Genomic DNA, 22,152 nt, shown 5'->3' with positions numbered 1-22,152 from the left:
CTGCACTCTACGCCACTGCACTATATAACACTATACTCTGCACCACTGCACTCTACTATGCACCACTCTAATCCAGGCCATTGCATTGTACGCCACAGAATTCTATGCCACTGCACTCCACACCACTATATTCTGCAACACTGTAGGAGAGTAGGGTCTGCTATCCTATGGTCACCCCAAATTTTTGCTTTTTGCTTCACTGGTTTTTGACATATTGAGGCTGTGGGCCTGCCAATCAGACCCCCAGCCTGCTGTTCTCTCTACTAAATTAAAACTATGCACCCTAGGTGCATAACCAATTGGAAGTGGATCACCCTGTCAGCCCCTGTACCAGTGTACACTAGGTACCCAGGGCATTGGTGTACCCAAGGCCTGCCAGGGGCTGAAGCATGTATTATGCCACCCCAGGCTTGGCCTAACAATTTGACAAAACTGGCTGATCACTCAGCTGGGGTAAGTTGGTGTAATCACCTCTTACTTAGGTGAAGTATACCTATACCTAACCTAAAATGGGACACCTGGTAACCTATAAGTCGCTCCTATGGCAGGCCTTAACAATCCTAAAGGCAGAGTGCTTGGTTCCATGTGAGATGGTGCTCTGGCACGAGCTGAGCCTGTCTGCAGTGGTCGGAACAACTTCCTTCTACTGTTTCCAGATATCGTCATACCATATACTCTTAAGTGCATTATGAACCTCGCGGTTAAATGCTAACTTTGGTTTGGCTTTATCAAAACATGTCGAGTAAGGTGTCATACGAATTGGAATACTAACCCCTCGCCAATTCTGGCGACGGGGTTAGCATTCCACCCTTCTAGAGGGACACGACATGTACAGTACCTAAAACCCGGGTAAAATCAGACATAGCCTCAGCTCCACAAAATGGATGCTGCCACCACAGACACAAGTCTGCCCTCCTGCTGCTGGGAGTCCTTCCAGCTTGGGAGGTGTGGACAAAGGGTTTCCTGCCAGGGGAGGTGCATGCACCACCCCAGACAGGATTTTGTGTATTGGTCAGGTAGGGCTTGAAAGAAACCAGACATGCCTGTGGCTCACAAGGAGCCTCGGTGCATATGCCAGTTCAAACCGGTCCTGGGGCACACCAGTCCCGGGCCTGGGGCGAGCTGGACAAAGGATTGGGGGTGTAACCACCCCCCTTCCTGGTCCCACCCATAGGGAGGGACCTAGCAGGTAGTCCGGCCCCTAGAATCCGCTTAAAGGTAGGAGCTGTGTCCTAAGACTTCAGACATCCTGGAATCAACTTGAAACTAAGAAGAAGACGGGAACTTCGACATTCTGCTGCACAGAAGACTGAAGGAAATCTCCCCTGTGGTCAGGGAGTGACCACCTTGCTAACGCAAGCACCATCCAGCGAATCAACGTCTGCTTTGCCGCCGCCTCCCGCCGGAGCCCGAGCCCAGAGACTGACAAGACCTGGACCTCCAGACCTCTCACCGCCCGATCCACAGTCCCTGAAAAGAGGAGACCCGTGGAGGCACCGAGACACGTGGAGCCAGCCATCTTGAAACGACCACAACAAGCTGACAAGTGCAACAACCGAGGCTCCCTCCAAGTTGTGCTTTGGGATCTGAGAAGCCCAACCCTCGAGCAGCATCTGCACCAAAGGTGAGCCCTCCAGCATCTCCACGATCTGCGTGGGGCCCTTCTGCATTTTGCCACTCGACGCGCCTAACCGGTTGCTGGCCCGCTGGCTAGTAGCCATCTTGGCGACAAACTTTACAAAATACACCGCTGGTCTGGTTGCTCCAGACTGGCCCTTGCTCCCCTCCAAAGGAGCAGTTCTTCTGACCTTGCTGGTCAGAACCATCAGCTTATTTCATCTCCTACAACAATTGCTTTTGCCAAGGCTTGTTTGCTTCGATCAAGTCGCCGACACCGCCGACAGCGAGAGCCTGCGAGGGACAGCTTGTGAACCAACTCCTGGATGTCGTCGACCTCCAGGGACCACGTGGCTGCAGAGACAAGCTACACCTTTCTTCCTGTTTGCACCCGACATTGCCTGGTACCCACCTGGTGCCACGCTGGTCACTGGCTAGTGACTGTGAACACTGTCCCCTCTGCTTACAGGTCTTCAACATCTCCGATCCACTCTTGGATCCACTGCATCTCTCCCGGACCGACCGCCTGCAGCATCTTTGTCTTCAAGCTCCACGGAACAGATAGAAGAAACCCGACGCACTTCGAGGCCTATGCACCCGCTTCCTGTGGGTGAGGTAAAGCTGGCACACCTGTGCCCAAGTGTAGTATTACATCTCTAGTGCCTGTGTTCCAAATCTTGAGTTCCTAGTCCATCCGGAAGATCCTCTTTGCAGTAACTTTGTACTTTTTACGCACCCATTGAAACCTATGGGAGCACGCGTGTGACTATTTGCTCTGCACACGCCACCCGTGGACCTCCTGGTCACTAACGGAAGTTAGCTCCTTGTAGGCCCAGCGATTCTAGAGGCCCTAGGCCTTTTCCCTTTTCTGTTCGTGGTACTTATACCACTATTTTAGTATATGGTTCGAGTGGCCACCAGGGCCTATCCATATAAAGTGCAACTTCTGTGTATTCTACTGTAATCTTGTTTGACGATTTGTGCTCCTGTGCTCATAAAGAGACTAGGGGTTACTTTGAGAAATAAATACATATATATTTTGAATATATATCTGTGTGGTGTCCTTTCATTGGTATAAAAGGGGGTTGCATTTGGTAAAACAGCTGGCTTAACACGCTTCACGAGTTTAGCCTCAAAGACTGCTTAGCCTACGCTACCACTAGGGCAGCTAGTCCGAAAAGGTTGACTTACAACCACACCATAAGGGTTGCTTGGCATGGTACAAGGTGATCACTTTAACTAGTGAGCATCATATACCAGGCCAACTTCTCACATTGGTGGCAGCGGTGGGATTTGAGCTTGCTGTGTTTTACCATTGTAATCTCTTGGTTACCAATTGAAAGATCACATAGGTACCTATAGGTACATATAAAACAAGATTAGATATTCATAAGTTCTACTGAACTTAGTTGTTGTAGAGCAAAGGGAGTAGCACACCCTGACTACAACTACTAGATAGGTTTAGTAGGTAAACCCAAGTGTAGGTAGATTGCAACACATCCACCCACACTTAAGAGCAATGGCTGGGGCAGAGGGGTCCACTGTACCCATCTCTGTCGAGAGTGACCCCCAGAGGGCACCATCCATCTTTGCTACCCTTAATCAGAATGAGCTCAGGCATTTGGCAACTCTTAGAGGCCTTAAACAGCCCAAGAACCCTACCTCTGCTGAGCTCAGAGAACTCTTGCAAAATGATGAGAATCAGAGAGAGCTCAAGAAAGCTTCCCAGTTAGCCCCCTTAGGGACAGGAACAGGAGGCCCCCCTTCTGAAGATGCTACAGAGGTACCCAGTTCCAATAGTCACCCCTTAGATGGCAATAATACCACAGAGGATGAGAGTGATAAAGGTGCTGATACAGAAAGTAGTGATGATGAAGGGAGAACTAGCCCAGTGCCAAGTGTTATACTTGGGCCAGCTAAACTAAGGCTATTGGGGACTGACAGTGGGTTTACCCCATTGGATCTCCCCAGTGGACTTAACACAGGGCTTGGGAGGCAAAGGAATCGCTCAGGTGACTCCAATGCTTCTCATGGCTCTAGAGGCTCTCAAGGTCACTCCAGGAAAAGGATGACCACCCCTCAGAGGAGGGAACATGAGGCCAGAATGCAGGAAGCCCAGCTGAGGATCAGGAAGCAGGAGCTAGAAGTAGCCCTAATGGAAGAAAAACTGAACAAGGCTAGGCAACCTAGAGAGAGTGGGTCTATACCCACTGGTGGCAGCATTGTCCCTAAGGACAAAGATAGGGTCTTTGATAATAGGAACCTGTCTAAGGTTGTGCCCCCCTACAAAAGTGGGGATGACATCCACAAATGGATAACTGCTCTTGAGAGAGCCTGCAAAGTACAGCAGGTTCCTGAAGACCAGTGGGCAGCAATCCTCTGGCTCTCCTTTGAAGGAAGAGGCAGAGACAGACTCCTCACTGTTAGAGAAGAGGATGTCAGAAATTACAGAGTCCTGAAGAGTGTTCTGGTAGATGGGTTAGGCTTAACCACTGAACAGTACAGGTTAATGTTCAGAGACACCCAAAAGACACAGACTCAGGACTGGTCTGAATATGTTGAATGTGCCACTAAGGCTTTGGAGGGTTGGTTGCTGGGAAGTAAGGTATCTGATTTTACAGGATTGTATAATTTGATGATGAGAGAACAGATTTTAAATAACTGTCAAAACCAGCAACTGCATCAACACTTGGTTGACTCTGATCTGACCTCTCCCCAAGAATTGGGAAAGAAGGCAGACAAATGGGTCAGAACCAGGGTTAGGCAAAAGAACCAGAACCAGGGCCAAGGGGGTGATCAGAAGAAAACAGACCAAAAGGGTGGAGATCAGAAATCTAAAGACCAGAAGTCTTCAACAGGGCCCCAAACTACTGCTAAGGAGGGTGGGTCCCAACAACAATCCAAGGGAAAGAAGAAAGAAGGTCAAAAGAAACCCTGGTGCAATCATTGCAAGAATACAACTCACTGGACTAGTGATTGTAAGAAGGGTGGAGGCCCCAACACTGTTGCCCCTAAGGCACCTGCTCCCAGTACTACTGTTAGCAGTGTTGGTCCCCAGACAAAGGGTGTAGTGGGAATCACTATGGGAACTGAAGGAGATTCTGACTTAGACAGAACCCTGACACAGGCAGTCCTGATCTGTGATGGGGACATTGATTTGTCCCTGACTGTGAGCCCCAGTAACCTGGGCAAGTACAGACAGACTCCTTTAATAAATGAAAAAGTGGCTCAAGCCTACAGGGACACATGTGCCAGTGTCACTATGGTGACACCAGGCTTTGTTGACCCTGGACAGTACATACCAGGTGAGAATTACCTGGTGACCAATGCCAGCAATGCCACTACTTCACATAGTGTGGCAGTTGTTAACTTCTCATGGGGAGGGGTAACTGGCCTCAAAAGGGTTGTGGTTAGTGCAGACCTCCCAGTAGAATGTTTGTTGGGCAATGACCTAGAGAGTTCTCTATGGTCAGAAGTGGAGTACAGGACTCATGCAGAGATGTTAGGTATATCATCACATGTCCTTGCTGTGACCAGGTCACAGGCCAAAAAGTGCCTCACTGAACCTCAGGTCTTGGATCCTGGAACAATGGACCAAGCACCTACCAAGAAGAAGAACAGGAGGGTCAAGGCTGTGCCTTCCCCCCTGCCTCAGAGTGATGATCAGTCTTCCCAGGAAGCTGATCTAGAGGACCCTGAAGGAACTGTCCCTGAAGAGCTTGAACCTGATCAGGTTGAGTTTCTGGGGACAGGGGGACCTTCAAGGGCTGACTTGAGGCAGGCTCAGTTATCCTGTCCCTCTCTTGAACCCCTCAGACAGCTGGCTGCTGCTGAGGCTGCTGGGAATGCTCAAGGTACCCATAAAGTGTATTGGGATGAAGGGCTCCTTTATTCAGAGGCTAGAGACCCCAAGCCTGGTGCTACCAGGAGGTTGGTTATACCTCTGCAATTTAGGGGCTTCCTTCTTACCTTGGCCCATGATATTCCTTTAGCAGGACACTTAGGCCAGAATAAGACTTGGGACAGGCTTGTCCCTCACTTTCACTGGCCTCATATGAATGAAGATACAAAGGAGTTTTGTCGCTCCTGTGTGACCTGCCAAGCCAGTGGCAAATCAGGTGGCACAACAAAGGCCCCCCTAATACCACTACCTGTGGTGGGGGTCCCCTTTGAAAGAGTGGGAATAGACATAGTGGGTCCCATGGATCCTCCCACTGTATCTGGGCACAGATTTATACTGGTGGTAGTGGATCATGCCACCAGGTATCCAGAGGCAATTCCCCTTAGGACCACTACAGCTCCTGTTGTGGCCAGGGCCCTGCTGGGAGTATTCTCCAGAGTGGGGTTTCCTAAGGAGGTAGTATCTGACAGAGGTACCAACTTTATGTCAGGATACTTGACAGCTATGTGGAAGGAATGTGGTGTCAACTACAAGTTCACCACCCCTTATCACCCACAATGCAATGGGCTTGTTGAGAGATTCAACAAGACCCTAAAGGGTATGATCAAAGGATTACCTGAAAAGCTCAGGCGAAGATGGGACATCCTTCTACCCTGCCTTCTGTTTGCTTACAGAGAGGTCCCACAAAAAGGAGTTGGCTACAGCCCCTTTGAATTGTTGTTTGGGCACCCTGTAAGAGGCCCACTGTGTTTAGTGAAGGAAGGATGGGAGTTACCTCTCAAAAAGCCTAAACAAGACATAGTGGACTATGTACTTGGTCTCCGCTCCAGGATGGCTGAGTATATGGAGAAGGCATCCAAAAACCTTGAGGCAAGCCAGGCCTTACAGAAAGCTTGGCATGACCAAAAGGCTGTCTTGGTTGAGTTTCAGCCCGGACAGAAGGTATGGGTGTTGGAGCCAGTGGCCCCAGCAGCACTCCAAGACAAATGGTCTGGGCCCCATACAATCCTGGAAAAGAAGGGAGAGGTCACCTACTTGGTGGACCTAGGAACTCCCAGGAGTCCCCACAGGGTACTCCATGTTAACAGGCTTAAAGCATATGTTGACAGGGCAGACATGGGCTTGCTCATGGCTACAGATGAGGGACAGGAGGAAGAGAGTGACCCTCTCCCAGACCTGTTGTCTCAGAACCCTGAAGATGGCTCAGTTGAAGGAGTGACCATTGGAGGCAACCTCACTGCCCATCAGCAGACTGAATGTAGACAGGTTCTACAATCATTTTCACATATGTTTTCCTTGATACCTAGTCAAACTGACTGGTGTACCCATGTGGTGGACACTGGTGACAGTCTGCCTGTAAAGAACAAGCTTTACAGACAACCTGACCACGTCAGGGACTGTATAAAGGCTGAGGTACATAAAATGCTGGAATTAGGTGTCATTGAACCCTCAGAGAGCCCCTGGGCTAGCCCAGTGGTTCTGGTCCCCAAACCTCACACCAAAGATGGCAAGAGAGAGATGAGGTTCTGTGTGGACTACAGGGGTCTCAATGCTGTCACCAGGACAGATGCACACCCTATTCCAAGGGCAGATGAGCTCATAGACAAACTAGCTTCTGCAAAGTTTTTGAGCACATTTGACTTAACAGCTGGCTATTGGCAAATCAGATTAGCTGAGGAGTCTAAGGCCAAAACAGCATTCTCAACCCCAGGTGGGCACTACCAGTTTGTGGTGATGCCCTTTGGTCTGAAGAATGCACCTGCCACCTTCCAAAGGCTGGTGAACCAAGTCCTTACTGGGTTGGATGACTTTTGCGCAGCATATCTTGATGACATTGCTGTCTTTAGCTCCACCTGGGAGGATCACCTGATCCACCTGAAGAAGGCTCTTGAGGCTCTGCAAAGGGCAGGCCTCACTATCAAGGCTACTAAGTGCCAGATAGGGCAGAGTAAGGTTGTATATTTGGGCCACCTTGTAGGTGGAGGCCAAGTTCAACCACTGGAGAGTAAGATACAATCCATCAAGGACTGGTCCCCTCCAACCACCCAGACTCAAGTTCGAGCTTTCTTGGGCTTGACTGGGTACTACAGGAAGTTTGTTAAGAACTATGGGTCCATTGTGACTCCTCTTAATGATCTGACATCCAAGAAGATGCCCAAAAAGGTTCAGTGGACAGTAAGCTGTCAAAAGGCATTTGATGACCTGAAGGAGGCCATGTGCTCTGCACCTATCCTGAAAAGTCCTGACTACTCCAAAGAGTTTATTGTCCAAACAGATGCTTCTGAGTTGGGTGTGGGAGCTGTGCTGTCACAACTTAATGTAGATGGTCAAAACCAACCCATTGCTTTTATTAGCAGAAGGTTGACCCCCAGAGAGAAGAATTGGTCAGCTATTGAGAGGGAGGCCTTTGCTGTGGTGTGGGCCCTGAAGAAGCTGAGGCCATACTTGTTTGGCACTCACTTCAAGATTCAGACCGACCATAAGCCCCTCTTGTGGCTAAATCAGATGAAGGGTGAAAACCCCAAACTGCTTAGGTGGTCCATTTCCCTACAGGGGATGGACTTTACAGTGGAGCACCGGCCAGGTACTGACCATGGGAATGCAGATGGTCTCTCCAGGTACTTCCACTTAGGACATGAAGACGAGACTGGTCAAGGCTAGTTTAATGTCCCTGCGTTTGGGGGGGGGGGGTTGTGTAGGAGAGTAGGGTCTGCTATCCTATGGTCACCCCAAATTTTTGCTTTTTGCTTCACTGGTTTTTGACATATTGAGGCTGTGGGCCTGCCAATCAGACCCCCAGCCTGCTGTTCTCTCTACTAAATTAAAACTATGCACCCTGGGTGCATAACCAATTGGAAGTGGATCACCCTGTCAGCCCCTGTACCAGTGTACACTAGGTACCCAGGGCATTGGTGTACCCAAGGCCTGCCAGGGGCTGAAGCATGAATTATGCCACCCCAGGCTTGGCCTAACAATTTGACACAACTGGCTGATCACTCAGCTGGGGTAAGTTGGTGTAATCACCTCTTACTTAGGTGTAGTATACCTATACCTAACCTTAAATGGGACACCTGGTAACCTATAAGTCACTCCTATGGCAGGCCTTAACAATCCTGAAGGCAGAGTGCTTGGTTCCATGTGAGATGGTGCTCTGGCACGAGCTGAGCCTGTCTGCAGTGGTCGAACAACTTCCTTCTACTGTCTCCAGATATCGTCATACCATATACTCTTAAGTGCATTATGAACCTCGCGGTTAAATGCTAACTTTGGTTTGGCTTTATCAAAACATGTCGAGTAAGGTGTCATACGAATTGGAATACTAACCCCTCACCAATTCTGGCGACGGGGTTAGCATTCCACCCTTCTAGAGGGACACGACATGTACAGTACCTAAAACCCGGGTAAAATCAGACATAGCCTCAGCTCCACAAAATGGATGCTGCCACCACAGACACAAGGCTGCCCTCCTGCTGCTGGGAGTCCTTCCAGCTTGGGAGGTGTGGACAAAGGGTTTCCTGCCAGGGGAGGTGCATGCACCACCCCAGACAGGATTTTGTGTATTGGTCAGGTAGGGCTTGAAAGAAACCAGACATGCCTGTGGCTCACAAGGAGCCTCGGTGCATATGCCAGTTCAAACCGGTCCTGGGGCACACCAGTCCCGGGCCTGGGGCGAGCTGGACAAAGGATTGGGGGTGTAACCACCCCCCTTCCTGGTCCCACCCATAGGGAGGGACCTAGCAGGTAGTCCGGCCCCTAGAATCCGCTTAAAGGTAGGAGCTGTGTCCTAAGACTTCAGACATCCTGGAATCAACTTGAAACTAAGAAGAAGACGGGAACTTCGACATTCTGCTGCACAGAAGACTGAAGGAAATCTCCCCTGTGGTCAGGGAGTGACCACCTTGCTAACGCAAGCACCATCCAGCGAATCAACGTCTGCTTTGCCGCCGCCTCCCGCCGGAGCCCGAGCCCAGAGACTGACAAGACCTGGACCTCCAGACCTCTCACCGCCCGATCCACAGTTCCTGAAAAGAGGAGACCCGTGGAGGCACCGAGACACGTGGAGCCAGCCATCTTGAAACGACCACGACAAGCTGACAAGTGCAACAACCAAGGCTCCCTCCAAGTTGTGCTTTGGGATCTAAGAAGCCCAACCCTCGAGCAGCATCTGCACCAAAGGTGAGCCCTCCAGCATCTCCACGATCTGCGTGGGGCCCTTCTGCATTTTGCCACTCGACGCGCCTAACCGGTTGCTGGCCCGCTGGCTAGTAGCCATCTTGGCGACGAACTTTACAAAATACACCGCTGGTCTGGTTGCTCCAGACTGGCCCTTGCTCCCCTCCAAAGGAGCAGTTCTTCTGACCTTGCTGGTCAGAACCATCAGCTTATTTCATCTCCTACAACAATTGCTTTTGCCAAGGCTTGTTTGCTTTGATCAAGTCGCCGACACCGCCGACAGTGAGAGCCTGCAAGGGACAGCTGGTGAACCGACTCCTGGACGTCGTCGACCTCCAGGGACCACGTGGCTGCAGAGACAAGCTACACCTTTCTTCCTGTTTGCACCCGACATTGCCTGGTACCCACCTGGTGCCACGCTGGTCACTGGCTAGTGACTGTGAACACTGTCCCCTCTGCTTACAGGTCTTCAACATCTCCGATCCACTCTTGGATCCACTGCATCTCTCCCGGACCGACCGCCTGCAGCATCTTTGTCTTCAAGCTCCACGGAACAGATAGAAGAAACCCGACGCACTTCGAGGCCTATGCACCCGCTTCCTGTGGGTGAGGTAAAGCTGGCACACCTGTGCCCAAGTGTAGTATTACATCTCTAGTGCCTGTGTTCCAAATCTTGAGTTCCTAGTCCATCCGGAAGATCCTCTTTGCAGTAACTTTGTACTTTTTACGCACCCATTGAAACCTATGGGAGCACGCGTGTGACTATTTGCTCTGCACACGCCACCCGTGGACCTCCTGGTCACTAACGGAAGTTAGCTCCTTGTAGGCCCAGCGATTCTAGAGGCCCTAGGCCTTTTCCCTTTTCTGTTCGTGGTACTTATACCACTATTTTAGTATATGGTTCGAGTGGCCACCAGGGCCTATCCATATAAAGTGCAACTTCTGTGTATTCTACTGTAATCTTGTTTGACGATTTGTGCTCCTGTGCTCATAAAGAGACTAGGGGTTACTTTGAGAAATTAATACATATATATTTTGAATATATATCTGTGTGGTGTCCTTTCATTGGTATAAAAGGGGGTTACATTTGGTAAAACAGCTTGCTTAACACGTTTCACGAGTTTAGCCTCAAAGACTGCTTAGCCTACGCTACCACTAGGGCAGCTAGTCCGAAAAGGTTGACTTACAACCACACCATAAGGGTTGCTTGGCATGGTACAAGGTGGTCACTTTAACTAGTGAACATCATATACCAGGCCAACTTCTCACAAACACTCTATACCAGTTCATTCTACGCCACTCCACTGTAACCCACTCTATGCCATTCCACTCTACTCTGCACCACTCTGCTCCACTGCACTTTACGCCATTGCACTCTACTCTGCACCATTCTACTCTATGCCACACTGCTCTACACCGCTCTACTCTAGGCCACTGTGCTCTACACCCACTGCACTCTACACCCACTGCACTCTACGCCACTACTCTGCGGCACTGCACTCTATGCCAGGGAACTCTACGCCACTCTACTCCCCTGCACTCTGCGCCACTCTACTCTGCGCCACTGAACTCTGGGCCACTCTACTCTGCGCCACTCTACGCCACTGCTCTTTGCGCCACTGCACTCTGCGTCATTCTACTCAGCACCACTCTACACCACTGAACTCTGCACTCTACACTGCAACACCCGAATCTACGTAACTGCATTCTACGATGCTTCATTGTACACCACTGAATTCTATGCTGCTGCACTCTGCCATTTTACTCTGCAACACTAAGCCAATGCACTCTACACCAGGCCACTCTGATCTACACCACTCCACTGTACACCACTCCACTCTATACCACTCCAATATACCACACTCTATACCACTTTACTCTTTGCATTCCACTCTACAACACTCCATGCCTCTCTCCTATACGCCACTAACATTTAGCCATGCTTAACAGCTGCCACGCTGGTGTACAACATGGCTAAACACATTGGCAAAGCCAATTGTGTTATATGGTTCCTACAAATTAAGTAGGGCTGTGAATCTGGACAACATGAACTTCAGAATATTGTGACTAAGTTCACACATATCATCAGAAAATGCTGGCCCAATCCCTAGGTAGCTCACAGTGCCCCATCTGAACCCCTAATCTTACCAGGGTAACAGGTGGTATCAGCAACCTCCAAAATGACCACTCTTATTTCCCAAGGTAATCGTGGAAACAGATCTACCCTTTCGTTGTTACTTTGCATGTCCAAGTTAAACACAAGAAAGATATGAAATGGCTTTTGAAATATTCATTGAAACAATTGTATTCTTGTATAGAAAGCATGTTCTGCAAATATTAGGCAGATGAAACAAAGTGTTGTAACCAGCATTATGCAAACGGTGAAAAAGATAAACAGTTCAACCATGATCACACTACTATGTGGTTATATGCCTACCTATTACTACCTATACGAGCACCATCTGCCAGGTCCAGTGGGATCGCCTACCCCCCAAACCTGGGTATGATGTGCCAGGAATCACGTCTAATGTAGAGCAGGCTATCGTCCTTTGCAGGATAGAGGTCAGAGTGAACAGGGCTGCATCTCAGTCACAGTGAGTCGTGTACCACGACAATCCCAGTAGAAGTGCTCCTCTGACGAATTTGGCACAGAGGCTTTATTTAAAATATATTAACAGCACCGTTCAAATCGCACTGTGTCAAAGGTGCAGAGCTCATGCGATAGTTTGTCTAAAGCGGTCTCCAACTGGACAACGTCAATTACTCCAGTATTGGAACTTGCATAGATTTCCATGCTTGAATCATTCCCCGTCGTCGAGATGGGAGTCCCCGGTATATATAAAACAGCAATAGAAACCATTACAAAAGAAGAAACCAGGCCTAGGCCCATTCTAGTTTTGTAACATATCATCCTCTTTTTGTAAAAGAGACCAAATAAAATCAACAACCAATCAGATCAGCCTCACCCTGTAAAACCTTCCTGAGAGGACCTCAGATTTTCGACCGCACGTTGTGTTCTGCTCGGTTTTTTCCTTGTTACATCTTTTCCTAGAGTTTTTTCAAGAGTTTTTCATCAACTTTATTCTTCAGCTTTGCTCAACATGTCTGAGAAGGAGAAAAAAGGCCTTTTTAGAGCTTGTGCCACCTGCTCTAAAAGAGGGTTTACGTGGATGACCCTCACAAGGTCTGCATCTATTGCCGGTATCCAGATCACAAGGCCAAAGATTGCAAGGTAGGCCGTACTTATTCCACCAAAACCTTGAGGGACCGTGAGGGACGTCTTCTGACCTGGCTCAAGAAGCTAAAATCTAGGAGGGAGCCTATCTCCAGTGACGACAGTGATGGGGCCTCATCAGCTGCGTCTTCTAGGAGATCTCCAGAAAGGGTGAGATCTGACCCTTCTTCTGAAGACCATCCTGGGAAAGCCTCTAAAAAGACCTCTCATGGGTCTGACAGGCACAGTCCAAACAAATCTCCTCACCCAGGTGTAAAGGAGAGGGAAGAGACTGCAGTGAGGAAGTCGAGCTCTGTTCCTCCATCTTCTCCTCCTCACAGAAAAAAGAACTTCAAAAAGCCCTCTTCGATTCCCTCGGAGGGAAACCATGTTAAGAAAATTCTGCCGTCGTCGACGCTGCCGGCTACACCGTCGACGAAGAAACCATCATCCTTGTCTTCCTCAGCACGCAGTGAAAAGGTAAAATCTCTGTGTCTCCAACGACGGGATCGTCAACGAGAGTCTCCTAACCCTCACCAATGGTGCAGCTTTCATCATCAACGGCGGTGATGTCTGATGCAGCGTCATCAGTCATGGCGAAGATTGCTTCGACGGTGTTGTCGATTACTTCGATGACGAGGATGACGACGGCCGCGGTTACGACGATGAAGACGACGATTACGGCAACGGCTTCTGCATCGTCGATGACATCGTCGACGACAGATACAATTTCTGCTGTAATCATCAGAAAACGTCATATTACTCCTGAGGCCACTTCCCCCAGCAAAGTGACACCTCTGCTACCTACTCACCTCCTAGAGGAGGAGGAGGAGGAAGAAGAAGGTCCATATGGCTATGCACATAGCCCTTCTCAACTGCACGTTAAGTGCCAAGACTTGGATTCTGAGGATGGGTATGGTGACGAACAGGAGTATGATCCTCTCCAAGACTATTATGGAGGTTATCAGGAGGAGATGGTCTGTATGCCATCCTCCTTGATTTCAAACTTACAGTTCATGCTGCCTGACTATAAAAAGAGGTTTCCAACGTCGTCTCCGTTGCAGGAACTCGTTTCAATTCCCGCTCTTCCGCATGCCGGGCCTTGCACGCCTCGGCTACCACCACCTCCGCTGCAATTGATAGTGGATCCACCACTTACAGTTCCTCTTATCCAGTATGATACCTCGGATGATGACCAGGGACAGACAGATCTCCCGGATCCGTACAGGGAATGGGATGATTAAATTATCCCGACTCTGGCTTCCCCTTCTCCAGTGCTAGTGGATTCTTCACCTGGGGACATTGGTGGTTTCCATAATTTGTTAGAGAGGGCAGCTAAAAGGTTCGATCTGCCTATGCCATCGGAGCAGTCGGAATGTTTCTTGTACGACTTTAAAGAGCCTTTTAAAAGGTCGATGAGGACAATCTCTATTGTTGGTCACGTTTGGGAAGAGGGACTCAAGGTGATGAAGACCCCAGCTACAGTGGTCCTGGTGCTTCCTCGTTTAGAGAAAAAATAAAAGGCCCTGGAGGACAGCTCGGCTTGCCTGGTGAGCCAACCGAAGCCAGACTCGGTTATTTCCCAGGCAGCACAAAGGAAATCTAAAAATCCAGCGGCTCCTCTAACAACGCCTCCAGATAAAGAAGGCAGACCCTTGGACAATGCTGGCAAAAGGTTTTCATCAATGTCCAGCCTGCTCGTCAAAGCGGCTAATGCTTTAGCCATCTTAGGGTGCCAGATGTGGTGTGACCTCTCTCCCTATCTAGACCAACTGCCTGAGGACAGCAAGGCCGAAGCGAAAAAGATTTTCCAGGAAGGAGAGAGGGCCTCATCGGAGGTAATTGACAGCGCAATGAATAATGCAACAACTGCGTTCCGTTCCCTGGCTGGAGCAGCAATCCTTAAACGCCAAGGATAGCTTTGTGCTACCTCGTTCAGACCGGAGGTTCAAAACAAGATTTTAGATCTTCCATTTGATGGAAAAGCGCTCTTTGGTAAACATATAGACGATGCACGTTCTTTAGGGAAGCTGCAATACCGCATGGTCCCATTTCAGGGTGCAAGAGGTAGAGGTCTTTCTTCATACAGAGGAGGGTACCAGCAATGCCGGTACTCCTCATATACACCTGCCTTGAAGTCCTACCGTCCGCAGTATAACCAGCGGCAAGGTCAGTACTCATCTTTTTCAAGATCTACGAACCGAGGAAGAACAGGACACCAGGGGAAGGAGTCCTCTAGGCGCCAATAGCGGCTGCCTGGCTCTGTCTACTGTTCCCCCCCTCACTTAACACCTGTGGGGGGCAGGATGTCGCAATACTTCCAAGATTGGCAACAAATAACATCAGATCATTGGGTTCTCAATATCATCCAATTAGGCCACACGTTGGAGCTTGTCCATCCCCCTCCAACCAAGCCCCCTCGTGCCACAGCAACAAAACATCTTCGTCTCCTGTGTTTAGAGGTCCAACAGATGCTGCAGAAAGAGGCGATAGAACCGGTCCCCATCTCACAGAGGGGAGACGGGTTCTAGTCCCGGTTCTTTCTAGTTCAGAAGACTGTGGAAAAGAGGCGCCCTATTCTAGATCCGAGGAAGCTCAACAATTATCTCATCAAACAGTCGTTTCGAATGGTCTCCTTACAGGACATTCTTCGTCTTTTAAATTCAGGGGATTTCATGGCCACTCTAGGTCTAGAGGATGCATATTTTCATGTTCCCATTCATCCATCCCACAGGAAGTTCCTTCGCTTCACAGTAGCCAAGCGCCACTTTCGATACAAGGTCCTCCCCTTCGGCCTCAGATCGGCACCAAGAGTCTTTACAAAAATACTAGCTCCAGTGGCAGCTTTTCTAAGGAAACAACAGCACCAGGTTTCCCTTTCCTGGGCGACTGGTTGCGAAAGGCTCCTACCAAGACGGCAGCCGAGAGGTCGGTGGCAGCTTGTACAAAGCTGTTCTGGAATCTGGGTCTTACCCTCACCGCAGAAAAATCAAATCTGTGCCTTTCAAAGAGCGCCAAATTCCTGGGAGCCATATTGGACACGTCCCAGAACAAGGCTTTTCCTACAGTGGAAAGACAAGCAAAGCTAAGGTCAATGGCCCACCTACTTCGAAAAAGGAGGTCACTTTCAGTTCGCCTCTACATGTCCCTTCTGGGATCCATTTCGTCCTACATTCCTCTAATTCCTCACTGCAGGTTACGGATGCGCCCTCTTCAAGAACAGCTGGACTTGCAGTGGCGCCAGGCGGAAGGATCTTTCGAAGATATAATCACAATAACGGCGCCAATGAGGGAAGCCGCCACATGATGGACTCGAGAGGAGAACATTTCCCATGGTCTCTCCTTCATGGTCACCCCAGCTCCTCAAATTATCACAACAGATGCATCGCTGGAAGGCTGGGGAGCAGTCTCGTAGGACCTCCAGATAAGTGGTCGGTGGCTGCACCACCATCGTCTGTTACATATAAATCTCCTAGAACTCAGGGGGATTCGCCTGGCCTCGCAGGCTTTCCTCCCAAGGATAAAAAATTCATAGGTTTTAATAAGGACAGAAAATACTACAGCCATGCATTATATCAATCAGTAAGGCAGTACAAGATCCCGTCTGCTATCGGCGGAAGCTCAGGCCGTCTGGGAATGGGCCATCTTGCATGGAGTCTCACCAAAGGCGGAGCATCTCACAGGGACGCTAAACGAGACAGAAGACACGCTAAGCAGAATGAAATCCGTCAGCCACGAATGGGAGTTGGATCACAGACTCTAGGTGAGATTTTTTGTCTATGGGGCAGACCGGCCATAGAGCTCTTTGCTACTCCAGCGAACAAGAAATGCCGGCTCTACGCAAGCTGGCATCACCATCAGGGATCCTTGGGGAATGGGTTCTCGATGGCATTGCAGGCACCTTTGTTTATGCTTTTCCCCCCATTCCTCTGATCCTCAGGCTTCTCAAGAAGCTAAAGACGGAGCCATGCAAGATGATTCTAAAAGCACGGTCTTGGCCTCGCCAGTACTGGTTCACAGAGCTTCTTCTCCTACTACGAAAATCTGAGGGTCTGAGGTTCCCTCTGGAAGGTTTTACGGGGTGAGGCTGATCTGATTGGTTGTTGATTTTATTTGGTCTCTTTTACAAAAAGAGGTGGATATGTTACAAAACTAGAATGGGCCTAGGCTTAATTTCTGATTTGTATTGATTTGTGCTACTATTTTATATATATGTACACCGGGGACTCCCATCCCGACGACGAGGAATGATTCAAGCATGTGAATCTATGAAAGTTTTCAATACTGGAGAACTAAAGTTTCAGGTAAGTAACTTGTTTTCTTCAAGGGCGTCGCTTTGTATGTGCCTAGCCTTGATCAGAGTGTACGAATACCAAGATAGAAATGTTTACTGAGAAATTAACTGCATGGGCAATAGCTTCTCAGTACATTATGGGATAAGTGTCAAAAATGTAAAAAGTCATAATTAGTAAAAGGACGTCAAACTGAAATGGAGACTCAGAGCGGGCCCTGTTCTACTTCACTTAATAGCTCCTGCATGGGCAGACCTATTGGCTTTGCCAATGCTTGTTATTTTGTTTCACAAACAAATGGAGTCACATCTGCTATATTTCCACATTTATTCTACTAGTAAATGAAAGCTCTTATTTTGATGCCTGTCAAGTTTTCGCACTATACGCACTGGGAATGTATAGAATATACACTCATGTGATAATGTTAGCGCCTGATAGTAGAGACGAGTGAACAGATACACTTATTTCCGAAAGATTCATCACTTTTGTTTAATTCTCCGTGATGTCAGCATGCACAGGTAATGGCCTGGCCGTCCTGAACGGCCGCATGGCGGGTCATGGAAAAAAGGCCAATTTTCCGTAATTTTTATTTTTGCAAAATAAATACAAGTGAACAAAATAATTGTTTTCTGCCTGTGTTTATCTTTAAAGATAAGCTGGGGTCCTTAATTATAAAAAGGGCTGCCGGGGTTATGGAATATACTTGTTTACTTTTTCTATTTATCCATTTATCTATATTTGTTTCTTGCTCTTCTCATCTGTATTTATCCATATTTATTTTTGAGTTATCTGAAAGAATAAAGTGGCTACTAGTATTTTTCCACATTCATGTAACCTGTAAAAGTGCCATTACTCTTGAAAATCTTTTTTTTGTTTCACCAGTATAAGCAGAGTTGTATATTGTAACAATTGACTTGTGCGATTCCATAAGCACCATGATACATATGTGCACGTTTACAGTCAGTCATGGAAGTCCTCTCCCTCTTTACTTGGCATGATGCCAATGTACAGGAATGTGGGCCTGGCAGCCATGGCTGATAGCCCCGAGAGCCCGCAAAAAAAATCATTTGAATGTTCTGTGTTTTTATGTCTTTAAAATAAATGCGTCAGGAAAGCACATACTTTTTTATCTGTATTTATATGCTAAAGTCACTAAAAACAGGGAGCCTTCATTTTAATATATATTGTTTGGTGTTTGAAAAGAAGAACTTGGCACCATCTGCAGCGCTCCCGGCCGCTTATAAGAGACGTATGCATCGAGCATGGGCGGATGAGTTAAGAACAGAGTCCACACAGGGAGGCTCCGCCCCTCTCATGATTCGAACTGTGTCCTCACCTGTGGATTGTTCCTTTTAGTCCTGTCACTGCTTTCATGACTGCTCCTCCAGGGACTGTCTCTGTGGGCAACTGAGCATGCGCGGCTGGTCTGACAAGGGGAGGTTTCCGACAGCCACCCTTTAAACAAGCATTGACAATGCCAATAGGTCTCGCATTTGTGAGAGTTAGAGTTATTGGCGTTGTAAATGGCAATGTGTTTTTCTTTTGCGGTTTGGTGTGTAGTGGAAGTATGTGGATTGGATTGGAATGATTAGTTGTTGAATTGTGTGCCGTGCAACTATCCCAATGAAAACAAAACAAGCAAGATTGGGGGTGTGGTGAGGGGGTGAAGCGGACAGCAACATGGAAAGTGATGGTTGGGAAGCAGCAACACGTGTAAAAAAAATAGCACTTCAATTAAATAGCACTTTAATGAATGCGCAAGCGAATGGACACCAATGAAGAGTAGTGAACGGGAGTGACGCATGGGATCTGGTGGCCATTTAGGATGCAGTAAAGCAGAATGACGGATTCCAACAAATGGCTAAGCAATGGCCGGGTTGCCAGCCATATATTATATACAATAGAGGTAAGCCCTCACCTTCTGATAAGTTAGTTATTAATATAGGCCACAACCTCAGAGCTGCCGACTTTGGAACTGAGAATCAGATTGATTCCCAGCATCTGCTGAATATCCTGTTATTGTGGGCGAATCACTTCATCTCCTTGGCCTCACTCAGATTATTATCCTCTTTACGGTGATAAAACCAGTACAGTTGAGAGTAGTAATAATAACATGTGCTATACAGAGTACCGAAATAGCTTTTAGTGAGCCGCTATTTACAAGGAGATAAACTATCCCTGATCTTGAAGAAGTATTTTGCTGTAAATGTGTGCTCTAAGTAAACACGTTTAAAGCCTAAACATTACCCGCTAATCTACCTTTTTGAATATAAAAGTGAAGGATTAGCGCATTATTTCGTCTATCAGCATGGCGCCCAGTGCCAATATATTAAATGGGGAAGTTAGTTCTCTGGTCAGGTATGTTGCCCTGTGTAATGTCAAAAAATGAATAGAGGTGGAGACTGAAGCCGGGGAGAGGTTTGGAACGCAAACTAAAAGCTGCACAAACTGAGCTGCCAGACGCGCGTGAGAGTAGCTGGCGCACTTTTTAGCTCTCGTCTGACCCAGAGCATGCGCTGGTCTGGCAAGACTTATTGAGAGGGCTCCAAAAAGAGCTACCAGGCCAGCCTAGAGCTACAGTGCATGTGCGCGGGCGCCGCATTTTACCGCGATTACTTTCACTTTCGCGGCCGCTTTGATGTTTGAGTGCGATCGCAATCGCGATCACTTTCACTTTCGCGGCTGCAAGGCCGCTTGGCATAGCCAATAGGTCTCGCTTTTGGGACCTTATAAGTATTTAGTTATGCAACTGTTGCATGGCGAGACCTATTGGCTATGCCAATGCTTGTTGAATTTTGCAGAGGAGTGCTGTCTTGGCCTGATTGTGGTGCGCAGAGTGTTTGGAAACATGGCAGACGACCCTGGCGAGCAGTGGTGGCAGGAGGAGCAGGAGCCACTGGCGAGGAAGCATAAGGTAGTGGAAAAATGTTGTGGTGCGAGGCATGTGCAGCCGAGCATTTTCTGCAAAAGTCAGGCTTGTCTCCCTGAAGGTATTAGTCTGAAGATTGCTTTGAGGGATTCCTGATCCAGAGAGAGAAGTGCAGGAGACTTGCACTTTAATATCTATTAATAGAATTTGTTGAACTAAGTCGGGTCCCGAAAAACACAGGTCTTGGGACATGATATCCAGTCTGGCCACCCCTTATTATGACCCTTTTAATAAAAGTAAGTAAATTAAATTAGTAAACATGCAATCCAAACAAATAATACGACAGGCACTGCAAGGGCCTTTCTTTTCGTTGAACTCACTGCCACACGCGGTACTACTGTGTTTTGTATGTAGAAGAAGTGCAAGAAAACGCAGATAATGAATCTGTCAGTGGCATAATTACTGCACAATGACAGCAGTAGTGAAAGTGGCATCTTGTGACCTTTTACACTGACTGGTGAACAGGAAATTAAAACCACAAAACTTTTGATACCTCTCCTCTTTGACAAAGCCAGTGCATGTTTGAACAATTTTAAGTGTGCACTTGGAATTACAGCATATTCATAAACGGCCTTTGGTGTAACTTTTGATGGGAAAAGAGAAAATTTGAGTGAGCAACGCATTAATTAGTAGATAAAATATATCAGAAATAATATAACGTGATCAAAGTTTTAAAGATGTGTCGACCATTAATTATAAGAATTCAATTACTTAGGGTTAAACATCGGCAGCCAATGTTAAATATAAACAAACATTGGCAAAGCTAATGGGTCTACCTTCCAACTAAAATGCAAGACTGATCTCTTAGCCTTGGGAGTGCTTGCATGTTGTATGTTGCTGACATGAGCTCTGGCAGGAAGAAGGTGGCAGCTGACTGTAGCAGGAAGGGCAGTACTGGGCAGCTGAACCAGCAACAACAGGGAGGGAGGCTGGTACTGCTGATGAAAGGGGCTGCAGGAGGGAGGTAAGGAAGGAGAGTGCAATGGTCTGTAGAAGTGTTGGCTCTGGTGGGGACGTAGGGCATCAGGGAAGGAATGACTGTAGAGGTGAGTTATTCAGAAGGGACGTGACTGCATGAAGGAGTAAAGCTGAAGGGGAAGCAGCGGGCAGCTGAGATGTGATGGAGGCATGAGGAAGGGGTAGCGAGGGACATGAAGGAGGGTGCTCGTTTAACAAGAAAAACAAGACAAGCCCGGCGGAGCGTGGCGCGCGCGCTTGGCGGGGGCGGGGGAGCGCATTCCAGGCGGGGGAGCGGACCCTTTGAAGTACGATGCCAAAAGGATTGCATGGCGGCACGATGCACGTGATTGTGCGCATGCTCGCCATGCAATCCACTTTTGGGAGCCCCTTACTAGAGTCTCGCATAGCGATTGCTACGCAATAGCAAGGCGAGACCTAAAAAACACTACTTTTCAGCCAGCTTTATGCATGCATGTCTCGCAGCGCTCTCTTTACAGGTAATAAACAAGCCTTTATCACTGTGCATGGCATGAACCGCAGTTAACGTCACGATACACAGTACTTCTACAGTGTTGTAACTAAATACGGTGCATACTACCACACACAGTACTGCACAAGCACAGCCACCTGTGCATCAGGGCCAGACCAACATGTTGACACAATCGAGCGTAGAGACCTGGAACTGAGCCGCTTTGCACCTAGACTGCACATTGCCACACCTACTATGGGAACCCTACATCCAAAGACCCCTGCAGCCTTTCAGGGGCTCTCATCCCTGTGCCTTTGTCGGACCAAGAACATGTGGAGCTAAGGAGAGGAACAAAGGTGCTCCTGTAGTAAAATCCTTTCCGCCTGTCTTGGCTGCGTTTCCCGTCCTGTCCGCCACCTGCTCTCTTTTTCTGAAACCTTTTGACACTGCTTTTGTGAGACATCTGCTCAACTCTTTCTCTCTCATTCTCTTTATTAACCCATCTTTTTGTTTATCCCTCTTCCTCTTTCCTCCTGTTACCTTCTCTTCCTTCTCTTCTCCACTTGTTAGCCAGGATGCCGAGCACTGCAATCTGTT

Source organism: Triturus cristatus, chromosome 1_1 (genome assembly GCF_964204655.1).
Source record: "Triturus cristatus chromosome 1_1, aTriCri1.1, whole genome shotgun sequence".
NCBI lineage: Eukaryota > Metazoa > Chordata > Amphibia > Caudata > Salamandridae > Triturus > Triturus cristatus.
This window is presented reverse-complemented; position numbering follows the sequence as displayed.